General features: G+C 35.0%; 1 pseudogene; it reads left to right on the forward strand.

The window, feature by feature from the left end:
* Positions 1-345: 345 nt before the first annotated feature.
* Positions 346-476, forward strand: LOC121101769 (annotated as a pseudogene).
* The last annotated feature ends 13,936 nt before the right edge of the window (positions 477-14,412 follow it).

The raw sequence follows: 14,412 nt of genomic DNA on the forward strand, positions 1-14,412 counted from the left end.
CCAGAAATAATAGTCACCTTGGAAGTACTAAAGCTATCTGAATATGTTTTTTTTTCCTAAAAAAATTTAACTCAATATTCCAAGAGGACATGATAGAATTCTATGAGGCACTTGCTGCATAATATCTCTAGCTATCGGTGCTTAAGGCATCTACACTAATCATAACACTACAGCTTTGTAACTGTGCACCATCCATGTATGGGCACTGCTTAAAGCCACCCATAGATTTTCTCCAGACACTGCTTCTATATTATCTAGAATAGTTCAGCTTTCATCTGATTTCCATTCTAGCTTCAACATGAAATTTTGTTTGAAGAAGGGAAAGTTTGAAAATATCTTAAATTCATCGCTTCTCGGCCTTTTGGCTAAGATCAAGTGTGAAAATATCTTAAATTCTAATTTTTCTTAACTGGAGTTTTAAAAAAAATTTAACCCCTACTGGAAATGATTTGAATGACTATTTTGTCAGCTCTCCCAAGAATGTATGTACCATGCTGAAGACACAGAAGTTCATTCATTACATACAATGAATATCTTAGGGCACTGAGAATTAATTCCACTGTAAAACTGTGGTGAGAAAGGTTCTACTATCACATATTGATGAGTTTTACCAGGATATGTTACAGAGAACTAAAAGCTTAAAATAGTAGCCAGTAGACTATTTCAAATCTGAAAATGTAATTATACCAACTAACTTGAAAAAAGAAATTTATTTTTATTCTAAAACAGGAAACAGCAACAACTCTTGAGGATCTAATAAAATTATGTTCTACCAATTACAAAGACAAACTGACTATATTAACTGCCAAATATTTACTTAAAGCTTAAATACAAAGGATGAAGATAATATCAAGGTTGTGAATGTCATGAAAATATTTGACCAATGCATGTAGAATGTATTAAAAAGATCAGAATTTATCATCAAACAAAGCTGGAAAACAATCAGATTCATAGAGTACTCATTTTTCTCTCTGCTCACAGATGAAGAATATATTTTTCATCCTTCATCTAGATTTTAGTTTATCCCACATGGACCACTATAGCTATACTGCTCATGTGCATCCCCACTGGGGGCAAGATGGTGTTTCCAATGTGCTATGGTATAACAGTTGGTGCCATGTTTACCATGACTCAGAAGATAGCAAATGCACCTCCTTCTGTATTCTTCTGGAAAGTCTAATAATACAATGAAAGCAACTGGAAGGACCTGGAGATTATAGTGAAATGAGCTACTCAGAACAGACTTACCCAGCCTGAATCCATGGCATTTCCTCAGCTCTTATCATCAAAAAACATATGGATGAACATAGAGGAGGGAAAAAGCAAAATATATTAAGTGCAGTAAAAATGTCTGCTTCAATGAGCTTGTCAACATTGCCCGAATGATGAAACACAGATATTTACCCAGAGGGCTCTCTAGCACCATTAAATGTTCTGGGGACTAGCCAGTCTCTAGGTTTCAATACTGAGAGCAATATTTTAACAGTGTTTTCTACAAATCCACAGCAGTGCAGATTCTCAGCTAGTTAATAGCTACCAAAGATGAATATATCACAGTAGCACAATATTTTGACATATTTTTAAAAAGTGTAATTTTAAGTGCTTAAAGAGCTATTTTCTTTCAGAAGACAAAGAGCTTCCTTATGCTTGTTTCAGAAATGATTTTCTTAGTCATCAAGAACCAGCTAAGACAAAGTCTACAAAAAGTAATAAAACCCATCAAACATCATAGTTTTCATTGTAACCAGATTGATAGAGAAAAATGTAACAAATCTATTCACTGAAATAAAACAGAAGAAAGTTTACATATAAAATCTGGGTTGTCAAGGATCAGTTGACAATAAATGTTCTTCCAAAGGTCCTATAGCAATATCAAGGACTTATAGTTAAAAAAGAAATAAAAATAAAACCTGATTTTTTTGAGGGTCCCGATAACAGGTGAGAAGAGAGTTGGTGATTGTACACCTACTAGAACATCATAGAGAACAGGATTACCCGTCATGTATTCATGAGTATGGGATGCGTAGGGTACAACCCACAGTAGGCCAATGCTCTTTTTTTTACTCCTTTTAGTGTTTGGTCTCAGTTAAATCCCTTCCTGATTGTGTGGAATGAACTGTGTTGTGGTTAAATAAACGGTGCAGTTGTGAGGAAGTTGTGGATTGGAAGTAGTTTATCTTCTACTTGTTTACTGAAGTTCTAAACAGCACCCACACCTCACTCTGCTCAGATCCTAGCCTACCCCAGTTTCCAGTTTGTACAAAGATCCAGATTCTTTAAATCCATAGTCGTAGGTTGACAGAGAGTTCTAAACATTTTGAAATAGATTTGAATTATTTATTTCAATTGTGCTTTGATCTTTTGGATAACTATATATTTAAGATAAAGTTTCCATAGCTTTGAATTTTGTAGTTTTACAGTATGGGCAAAACGCAGAAAAAAATAAGGATTTATGTTCTTTGCTGGGTTCTTGGTCTTCACTATTCTCTCTCACCCTCAAGTGGTAGTGAAAAAATAAAAGCAATTAGCATCCCATTTCTATTATGATGAACTACTTCAATTCTTTGGGAGTTACCTCTCTGAAAGGCAGATCTATTTGTTTCATGACAAGGTTATAATTGTTTGTAATACTAGTTGGAATTGAATTAATAGTTTATAGGAAACCTATGGAATATATCAAGCAGTAGCACAAGAAGCAGAGTCAATAATATAAAACCAATTTTATGTCTGTATGATACTGAGCTAGACTACCCGCCACTCCAGCCCTCCACCCCCACCAAAAGGTGACAGGAAAAGAGATTGGAGAGAACAAATTCTAGGGCTAAGTTTTTTGCTTATACTATTAATCATTAGTCAGTTGTTTAGAGAAGAAGATTTTTTTTAAACCCACAAGCTTAATGATGCAACTGTTATGTCTAATGAATCATCAAGTTTTATAAAGAAAATATCTTGCTAGAAAAAAAGAAAATATCTTGCTAATAATACTGGTGAAGAGTTAAGTACGTATTAATTACATATAAGCTGGAATCCAGCCTATGTTATATTGGACAAACAAATATCCATTAGAGGCATATAGGGATCCTACATTCAAGGTGAGAAATTTTTCTTCTTGGAGTCTACTAAAAGAAAATAGTGTTAGAAAATAAAATTAAGTAATTGTGCTGTGTTTAGGCTATGGGGAAGAAATAAATAAAAAGCTAATTGGACAGAAGAGCAGCAAGAAATCAGGGAAACCAGATTTCCTTGTTGCTTGGGGTGTTTTGCTTCAATAAATTGGAAAGGTGTAAATTACACTCTAAATTGAAATTCAATCCACTACTATAAATAGAAAAAAACAAGTATGTATCTACCTTTGCATTTTTATTTATGGGACCTGTAGGTCTATGAAAAAAGGACCACCTAATGTGAGAGCTCTTTCAAAAAAAATCACTTCAAAAGCACATAGCTTTCGACAAAACGAGAGTGTGACAGAGATAGAGTCTTGTTTTAAATGAGGATGATGATGTCTTGATGATGTCTGTCTTAAAATTGCTATTTAGGAGAATGTTGTAAAACGTGAGAATTGTTCAAGAATTTGGGAAAGAATTAGGGGGCAGCTAGAATTTATTATAAGCTCGTTGCTAAGGCATAAGTAATTGTAGATTAGACAGAAGTGGACAACATTGGGAAATACAGGAGTATAATATCAGTTGTGATACTATGTTATAACCTCAGCCAAAATATCTGTATATTTTTATTATGATTCCAAAAGATCTCCCAAATTTGATCTATCCCTGCATTTAAACCCCAAAGCTTGGTCTAAGTGGCTAAGATCACTTTTAGCTTTAATATTCTCTGATTTAAATCTATATATAGGGGTGCCTGGTTGGCTCAGTAGGTTAAGCATTTGACTCTTGATTTGGTTTCAGATCATGATCTCAAGGTCATAAGATCTAGCCCCTGTTGGGCTCTGTACTCAACTGGGGAGTCGGCTTGAGATTCTCTCCCTCCCTCTGCCTCTGCCCCTCCCTCCACTCCCCCTGCTGTCTCTCTTTCAAATAAATAAATAAATATTAAATAAAATAAAATAAAACCTAGGGCAGATCTGGAGAATGGGTTTGGTTACCTTTGTTCAGCAAGTTATCAAATTTTCATTTGTGTTGTAGGCCCATAATTTGTTGAATAGTTGCAAAAAATAAAAATAAAATAAAAGCTTGTAACAATCTCATGAAGATGAATTCAAAATCATTATAAATTTCTATGATAATGCAAATTGAAATAACAACATATGTGGCTTTACATCAACTGACTAAACAACATTGGAAAGAAGGCTAGTGCCAAGTGTTGGTGGAGGTAAGGAGAAGTGGGAACCTCTCATGTGCTGCTGATGGGAGCACAGGCTGGCACAGCCGGTCTGGAAGCATCCTGAACGAGTCCGGTAAATTTAGCCTTACTATATCCTGCAAAGAGTGAAGCAAGTCCACTCAGGGTATTCATGTCTCAAAGAAATGTGATGCAAGCCCAGATCATGTACAAGACGTTCATGAGCATATCATTTGTAGTGGCAGAAATTAGCAGCACTCTCTGTGTCCATCAGTATGAGAATAGACAGAATGACATGAGCACACACGGTCGAGGAAGGCAGTTGAATACATGAATACATACTCTTGATTTAGGGGACTTGGTGCCACTTAGATAGATGTCAAAAAATATATTGTGTTATAAAAAAGTAAGAAACAATTTGTGATATTACATGAAACCATTAGACAAATTAAAAATGTATGCAAAAAACACAACAAGAGTCCATGTTGTTAGGATACACACATAAAACATAACACAGTTTTCTTTGTGACAGGAAGAGAAGGAGATTGAAGTGCAGGGATAAAAGAGAAAAATAAACATCAACAGTAATAAATAAACAAATAAATAATAAATGAATCAATAATGACACTGTGCCATAATCTGAGGGATACAATCAATGAATCCTCTACACTGGGGATCTAGGAGAAACACAAATTTTTGAAGAAAATTGATAAATACATTATTGGAAATGAAATGAGCAGCAAAAAGTTACACCATAAAAATGCAAACAAAACAAAAAGAAACCTTCATGAGATTTGTGCACACTGGTAACTATATACTCACTGTATGGCAGGTGCATGCTATTTACTTTTAATGTATCATCTCATTTAATGCTCACTGTAACTCCATAAAATAGGAGTTCTTATTCTCCTTTTACATTTGGGGTAACTGATCTTTAGGAGGCTCACGATTGCTCCAAGACATAGCTTCTTTGTGGTAGAAACAAGTTTCCAACCCATTTATGTTGACACTGAAGCTCATCTGTTTAACATCTATAAAACTTATACTCAATTTTTTCATAAGAGTAAGTACATATTTGTTATGGCTTCTTCCTGTTCCCCGCCCACATTCATTTAATTATTTTCCGTCCCCACTAACTCATGGCAAACACTCTCAGTTCCACATGACCTCATAACCGAATCTACTAACACTTCTCTCTGCCTTAGGCAATGCTGATCATGCTTTCGACACTCTTGACTCGTACCCAACTGCTCTTTGGTTCTCTTCATCTCTTCATAACACCCTCACTCCTCTATCCAGCTTTATAAACATTGGTATTTCTTGGGGTTTTAGTCTTGGTGACTTTAGGAACTGGTAATCTCTCCACATGTTTACTTGTAATGATCTCAGGAAATCATAGTTTATAGGTTGATGACTTCTAATCCATTAACTTTACCAAACTATAGAAATCAGACTTAACTTGTTTCTTTTTTCCCTTACGTGCCACAGTCAATCAATGGACAAATCTCGAAGAGGTTAACTTCTAAATATTGTTCTAATCTTTACCCTGTTTTTAAACCCTGTTAGCACTACCTTGGTTCAGACCTGCATTATTTCTTGGAAACACTGTCACAGTAGCCACATAACTCATCCCTTTTTCTTTGATTTTATTTTCTGAACTTGATCAACCTAAAATCATGCTAATCTAGCTAAACTAGCAATGCAAAGTACCTCCTTGAAACTGTTCAATAACTTTTTATTTCCTGCAGAGTTATCTTACCTTCCTTGGCAGAACTTATAAATTCTTCTATAACCTGGTTCTTAAACAGCTTTTGTGCACCCTATTTTATGATCTAGAGATACTGAACTAATAATTCTTTGTGCTAAGCTGGCTAGTAGCTAGTGTGTTCATTCTTTATAACATTCTCTTCCCTGAATACTTCTTCATATTTATTTTCCTTTACAATTTTTTTTCATCTTTAAAAAACCAGCTAAGGTAACTCCTTTTCCGTAAAACTACATGGTAAAGCCTCAGCTGCCCTCCCATATCATCTCGGATGTGCGTCCATCAGTATACTCCTGTTTTATACTGAAAATATAAACATATCTGTCTACCTCAACGTACGCATTTTGAGAGGAGAAATCCTCAATGCCTAGCATGGTGCTCAATACCTAGTAGGTTTTCACCAAAGTCTGATGAAATAATTTCCCCCATAATTGCTACACGTCATGGCTAGCGTTATTATCTACTTCTCAAGTTCTGCCTATATTGAATACAGTTTTGTGTGTTTGGTTTTTCTCTTTGGTACATGGGAAAGAAAAAAAAAAGTGGGGGGATTACCAAATTATATAATCATTATTGAATGACAGGTGAAGAAATCCATTGAGGAGTATGTTTTTGAATATGTGTATTCAACGTGATTTGTCATCTTTATTATTCCTCATTACCAGGACATGCAAAAAGACCCATAATTATTTCTGGATTTCTGATGTAAAGCAAGACAAAACTAGTTATGGAAATCAGTTGAATTTCAGTGAAAAGATATTAATTGCAATGATATTTTCAGTTATATAATCTGAGTTTACTGGGAATCTAAAAAGCATGCTTAATAGTTATTCTCATTTCTATCATCCCTCTGATAAATTTGCACAAACCACGAGCATATACAAAAACATTTATCAGCAACTATTACTCTTTATTTGTATTAGCTATTATTTTATAATAACATATTACATGTGAAGTAACAGATAATATATGTTATTTTACTATATAGTAATGTAATATATTTATATCGCCTGTGGTCTATATAACTTCTTTGTGGTTCTATTTGAAGTTAATGCAAATGAAATCTAGAAATTTTTTTATCATATCGTGAAAGTAAAAACGGATATTCTACATAGAATTGTTTTCTCATAAAATAGTGCAGCATTCTATTGAAATTTATTTGACTATATTAACTTTAACATCAATTTGAAACTTATTTTGAGCTTAATTTTTAAATTCAAAGATATTGTTTCTTTTCTACAAATATAGTCTTTAAAACAAAATGTTTGCATTTTGTGTAGGATTACATGTAACACCTTCGGAAAGTTACTATTGAAAGCAGAATATAGATAAAAGGCACAGAATTTTAATAAATACATATGTATACTTGAAAATCTCAACATTCTTTTCCCAAAGGTTGATAGAAAAAGTAAACCAAAAAAAAAAAAAAAGTAAGTATATAAATGACTCAAAAAGCACTAACAACCAACAGTATCTATTTGATATTCACAGAGTTTTATGTAAAATACAGATTCTTCTTTAGGTGCAGATGGAACATTTACAGAGATAGACCATATGCTAGGTCATAAAATGAGTTTCCATTAATTTTTAAAAAATTAAATCATAAAAGTATATCCTCTGACCACAACAGAATCAAATTAGAAATCAGAAATGGGAAAGTATCTGAAAAATTTTTATATGTTCGAAAATTCAACTACATCCTTCCAAATAAGCCATCATCCAAAGAAGAAATCATCATGGAAATTAAAAAGTATTTAGAAATATTTTGAACTGAGGAGTATTAACAACTCATTTTACCAAAACCTGTGGGATATTGATCCAGCAGGTTTGAGAGGGAAATAGTGTATACACTTACAGTAGACAAGAAAAAAAAAAAGATAAAGTCAATGTTGTAAGTGTTGACCTCAGTAAACAAGAAAAAGAAAGCAAATTAAATCGAAGACAAACAGAAGGAAGGGATTGGTAAAAATTAGAAGCAGAAATCAGTTAGTAGAAAATCAGCAAATGAGAGGAAGGAAATACATAAATAGTTCTTTGAAAAAACTTTTTAAATGATCAATTTTTGAGCAAGCTGATTAAGGAAAAGAAGAAAAATTTTATGTCAATAATCTTTACCACTTAGATGAAATAGACAAATACCTTGAAAAATAGAAATTATTAGCAGTGACTCAAAAAAGCAATAAAAATGCTGAATAACCATAAAAGTACTTTAAAAACTGAGTTTGTAATTGAAAAGTTGCACAAAGAATATCCTAGCCCTAAATGGCTTTACTGAAAAATTCTAACAAACATTTAAGAAGAAAATTATACTACCCCTACACAATCTCTTCAAGAAAGTGAAGGAACACTTCACAACTCAATTTTAGAGGCCATTATCATCCTGATATAAAAACCAGAACCCCCATATATAGTCATATATAGTCTATTTAGATAGATAGATAGATGATAGATAGATAGATAGATGATAGATAGATAGATAGATGATAGATAGATAGATAGATAGATAGATAGATAGATAGATGAAAACTACGAAACAACATCCCTCACGTACATTAGCAATAAAAATCTTTAATAACATCAGAGCAAGTAAATTTAAGGATACATAAAAGTATAATACATCATGACCACATGGACTAATCCCATGAATCAAAGGTTGGTTTAAGGCTCAAAACTCAATCAATACATGATTTTGACCATAATAGATAACATAACATAATTAAAAAAAAAGAAAGAAAAATGTATGATTATCTCAAGGGAAGCAGAAAAAGAATTTGACAAAATTCAATACCAGTTCATGATAAAAACTGTCCACAAGCAAGGGTAGAAAGACAATCTCAGTTTGATAAAGGGCATATTAATTATGAAAGATAATGATTTCCCCTAAGACCCCAAATTAGCCAAAGATGTTCCCTCTCATACTCTATTTGACATTATATCAAAAGGTCTAACCAGTGCAGTAATTAAATAGATAGATGATAGATAGATAGATAGATGATAGATAGATAGATAGATAGATAGATAGATAGATAGATAAAATATTTACAGATTGGAATGGAAGAAAAATTGCTTTTATTCAAAGATGAAATGAACATGTATATTGAAAACTGGATAGATCAACAAAAACTGTTCTAACTAGTAAGTGAGGTTAGCAAGTACACAGGATAAGAGCTCAATATAAAAAGTCAATTACATTTCTTTATGCTAGCAACAAACAAATGAAAAATAAAAATTTAGAATGCCACTCACAAAAGCATAGAAAGCGTGACATATTTAGAAGTGAATTTAACAAAAAATCTAAAAACTACAGATGGCTGAAACTAAAGAAGATATAATGAATGAGGAGACAGACCATCTTGTTGGTGGGAGGTCACATTATGGTTTAGATGTTCATTTCTCCCCAGGCTGATCTACAGAGTCAAGGCAATTACATTTAAAATCCTAGCACATTTGTCTGCAACAAATGAAAAGGTACTTCTAAAATTTATATTGAAAGGCAAGGAAGAATTGCCAAAATGATTTAAACAAAAAGACATAGTTGGAGAATTTCCTATATATGATTCCAAGGTTTACTGTTAAGTTAGACTGACACCGGAGTGAATAAGGATCAATGGAACTATTAGAATAGTGTGTCCGGAAATAGACCCACACATGTATGGCCAAGTGATTTCCCACAAAGGTGCTAAGGTAATATGATGGAGAAAGATGAAGAAAGAATAATCTTTTCAAAAAATGGTTAAATAATGTGATATCCAGATGGACACAAAGCAACCTCAAACATACACACAAAGTTGACATAAACAAACACCATACACAAAGTTAACGTAAAGTGTATTACAGGCATGAAAGTGAAACTAAAGACTGACGATAACGCATGGTGGACATGTGACAATAACACATGTTAGGACACAGAGCAACTGGAACTCTTGTGTAATGCTGGGATCATAAAAACTGAAAAACTTTGAAAAACTGTTGAGCAGTTTCTTAAAGTCAAACATACATTTAGCATATGATCTAGCAATGCCATTCCTACATATTTAACAAAGGCAATAAAAACACAGGTTTATAAAAAACTTGTACAAAAAAATTTAGAGCACTTCTATTCATAACAGTCCCCAACTAGAAGCAGTACAAACATGGTGGATGGATAGAGAAGTTTTGGTACAGTCATATAATGGAACACGGGTCAGCAGTAAGTCCTCTGATACATACAACATGGGACATTTCAAAGTATGCTGAATAAAAAAAGTCAGACACGGAAGAGCACCTTCTGTAGTGTTAGACTTACCTGAAATTCTAGAGTAGGCAAAATTAATCTGTGAAAGAAAACAGATCATCCCTGGGTTTGGGGATGTCTTCGTCCATTAGGGCTGCTATAACAAAAAATCCCGGCGTTATGGGATCGAGCCCCGCATCAGGCTCCTCTGCTATGAGCCCGCTTCTTCCTGTCCCACTCCCCCTGCTTGTGTTCCTTCTCTTGCTGGCTGTCTCTATCTCTGTCGAATAAATAAAATCTTAAAAAAAAAAAAAAAAAAAACCGTAGACCTGGATGGGTTAAAAACAACAGAAATTTATTTCTCGAAGTTCTGGACATGAGGAAGTCCTAAATTAAGACACTGGCAGGGCCTGGTGAGAACCTGCTTCCTGGATCATGGACAGTGACCTTCTCAGACGGTAAAGGGTGTGAGGGAGTTCTCAGGGGTCTCTTTTATAAGGACACTAATCCCGTTAATGAGGACTCCGCCCTCCTAATCTAATCACTTGCAAAGGCCCCACCTCCTAACACCGTCTCATTGGGGATTAGGTGTCAACATAAGAATTTTAGGGGGACACAAACATTCAGCCTATAGCAGTGGGAGCCAACGAGGAAGGGACCATAGCGGAATTTAGGGGAACTTTTAGGAATGCTTTTTATCTTGATTTAATAGGGTAATTACTTGGCATATATATATTTTTTGTCAAAACTCATCAAACTGAACACTTATTTTGGTCAATTATGCCTAGATAGAATTGCTTTTCAAAGTTGCAGAAACTGTTTTGTGCGATACAGTAACGTAATACCTACAACAGTCTGACCATCAGGAACAATTCTTAAGAAGCGAAATAGAGGGTTTTTAAATAAATGTCTGTTACAAACACTTTTTGAGAGTTTAAGTAAAATACATTTGAACTCAAATTTTAAAGTGTTTAATTAAATAGGGGAATAAAGCTACTATTTACTGGTTGTATATTATCTGGAGAATTATTTCCATATTTTCTTTAACTAGTCTTTTTCCTACTTTACATGTGAAAAATTGAGACTCAATGATGCTAAAAATATTGACCAAGACATCCATCTCCTAAAGTGACAAAGCTGCTAACCCAGCCGAATCTATCTGATTCCACAAATCATTCTTTCTGTAACTCCATGTTGAATTCATTTATGGAGACTTAGAATCTTTATGAATATTCTCTGTACTATGAAGTGATGTTTTGAGTTCCCAGAATTTCTATGAGACACTTGGGTAGTGGCCATAGTTTTAGAAATATTTAACATAACATTTTCTTCTACTTCACTCTGGAGGTTTTTCCTGTTTGCCCAGAATTTTGAGTTATTCTAAATTTCAACACTAAACCTCACTAATTTGGATCCAAGAGAATGGCTGGGATAAATGAGTGAAAAGTCCAAATTATAAGATATTCTTGAAGAAATATAGCTTCATCACTTTTAGGTAGAGAGAGTAACTTGAACTGTCCTAGTCAAGGCCAACAAATAGAAGTTCTGTGGTTGAACAGTTTAGAATGATTTCCAATTAACATACCAAAGCACTCTTCAAAATGCTGTTGATTGAAGCTTGTATTGTGGATCCCTTTCATGTAAAATACATTAGAACGTTCTATTTAGTTTATATCCCTAACTTGATAGATATTTTCACTTTATACCTGATTATTTTCTGTAATCCTTTTATGGAGAATAAAAAGAATAACATAAAATAAGTAAATAAACCTCTCTTAGAAATGCTCAACAAATGTCAAATTAGGAAAAGCAAAAATGGAGAGGTTTGGCTGCAGTAAAAGTTGTTTTTTTGGGTTTTTTTTGTTGTTGTTTTAAAATCAGAGGTAGTTATTAAAATGTCTAAAATCTAGAGTGATGCCAAAAGGCAGGTATGAAAGTTAGCCCCTTTGGAGTTGAAAGAGAATTCATATGTATGACAAGTTCCAAGGATTCCTCTTGCAAGAGAAAATATTTGCAGTAGGGGACAGGAAAGCCTTTTTTATATTAATTTCTTGAGCTGCTTGTAGCCAGAACCATCCCCTCCACTGTTCCCTGTCACTTTTGGAGGTCTTTGAGCCAAGCCCAAGCTGCACGCCTGTCCCAACAGCGGTGTTTTCTCTTCAAAGGACCATTGCTACAGCCTCTCAGTTCTGTGCAGGAATTGAAAAGCCTTTGAAATCGGTGCAGGCTCACTGCACAGCTAGTAATAAGCATTAGAGAAAAACACGCAGCTCATTTGTTTAAAAGTTCATTCGCTTCAGTGTGATTTAGACAGATGTGAGGTGGGTTTTGCTTAGTGCTGCTCAGCCCCATGGCAAAGTAGAGCCAGGTCTCCTTTCAAAGAGTTCCTCAGTCCCTGCCCATTGCTGAGCTTCTGCAACAATGGGGCTTTGAAAGGGGAAGAAAAAAAAAAAAGGAAAAGAAAAAGAAAGAAAGAGAAAAAGAGAAAGAGATGACACCAGTGGGAGAGGCTGACAGCTCAGTCCAAACTCAAACAGCCCTTCTGGTGTCCAGGACAGAGGTGCACATCTGAAGGTGGGCTGAGGTCTGGGTTCAGAACAGCCCAAAGAATTAATTTAAAAGAATTTCCCCGCCCATTCCCTGTAAAGGCAGCAGCAGCGGCTCTGGTGAAATAACTTCCCAGATCACAGGGCACTTAGCCATGTAGATTCTGCCGTATTCCCCCGGAATCCTCTTTCTGGGAAATCAATCGGAGAAAGAGTGGATTCTGGGGTTATTTTCTACCAGGCACAAATAACAAATAAAAACCATCGATGTTGCTCATTGAAGAGGGGATCTGAACAATCAACACACATTACTAGTGACAGTTTATTTCCTCCAGAAACAATGCTCTTTGCAAAGAGGCGTGTGTTCATTAGTCATGATGCGTGCAAAGTAACAGTCATGTTGAGATGTGGAGCATTCCTCGCAATCAAGATATGTTTCTGCTAACCTACACAGACATATTGATAGTGTTGAGGTATGATGCTAATTCCACAAGCAAATGGATCTATTGTTATGATCTTGCTGAAAGCTTAGAAATTGCTTTTATATTTAAAACCTTATTTTGAGAGCTGTCAGGCTGCAGATAATACAAATCCGGTGGTTAAAGTGTGCCAGCGATTTTTCAAGTCGATCTGAACAGGTACAAATGATAAAATATAATGTTTATAATATGGGTTTGATGTATTTAAAAGCACATTTCTAGGTCATCTTTTTAAACTGCACTAAATTTGTGTGCACAATTAGAGCAATTGTACAATTTAGCTGCTTGTAAGCTAAAATACAACTTCAAAGAAATGAGAAGGCTAATTAGAAATGGGACCATGGGAAGACAATAATTTAATTAGGACTGAAATTACCACATGCCTATAATTAGGCAGTTGTGTGATAATGTGGGGGTGGCTAAGTCCAGTGAGAATTTAGTCATCCACCGAAACACTTTGTTAAGTGGATAGAATTTGAAACTTATCTTGAAGACTCAGTGAAACAGAATTGTGCTCTGTAGAATGAGAAGGCTCTGCGTGTAGAGTAGAAGTAGGAGAGCAGGCTTAGAGCTGTATGAACTTGAGTTCGAATCCTGTCCAGGTTATCTGCTTGCTCAACAACCTGGAGCAACAAGTAACCGACTGCAAGACGAATTGCTGAGAGAGCAGACTATGAGAGAGTCTGGCATTCAGGATATTTATGGACGTGTGGCCTTGGAACCAACACCCGTGGACAAGAGGGGAAGAGAAGCCAGAGTGAGCAGAAGGGAAAAAGTTGAATTGGGATGTTTGACTAAAGCCCTATAGAACTCTGGAGCTCAAACAACTCTTCAGTGATGGTCAGGTCTTGATATTTCAGTGTCGACCAGTCATTGGATGAGGGCCACTGAGGAAAGGGGTCTAACCTTGCATGAACTATTCTCCACAACTGAAAGAATCCCTGGAGGACTCACAGCTGAAGGCTGTCTGCTAATGGCACTCTCTACAGCAGGGGATCTGGGCAGTGTGTGACAATGTCCACCAGGGTAATATCTCTAAGCCACAGTTAGTTCCCTATAAAATGGAACTACATGTTTATACCTACAACTCAGAGGTTTGTCCTATTG

This window comes from Ursus maritimus, unplaced genomic scaffold (genome assembly GCF_017311325.1).
Source record: "Ursus maritimus isolate PB19 unplaced genomic scaffold, ASM1731132v1 scaffold_9, whole genome shotgun sequence".
In the NCBI taxonomy this organism is placed as follows: Eukaryota; Metazoa; Chordata; class Mammalia; order Carnivora; family Ursidae; genus Ursus; species Ursus maritimus.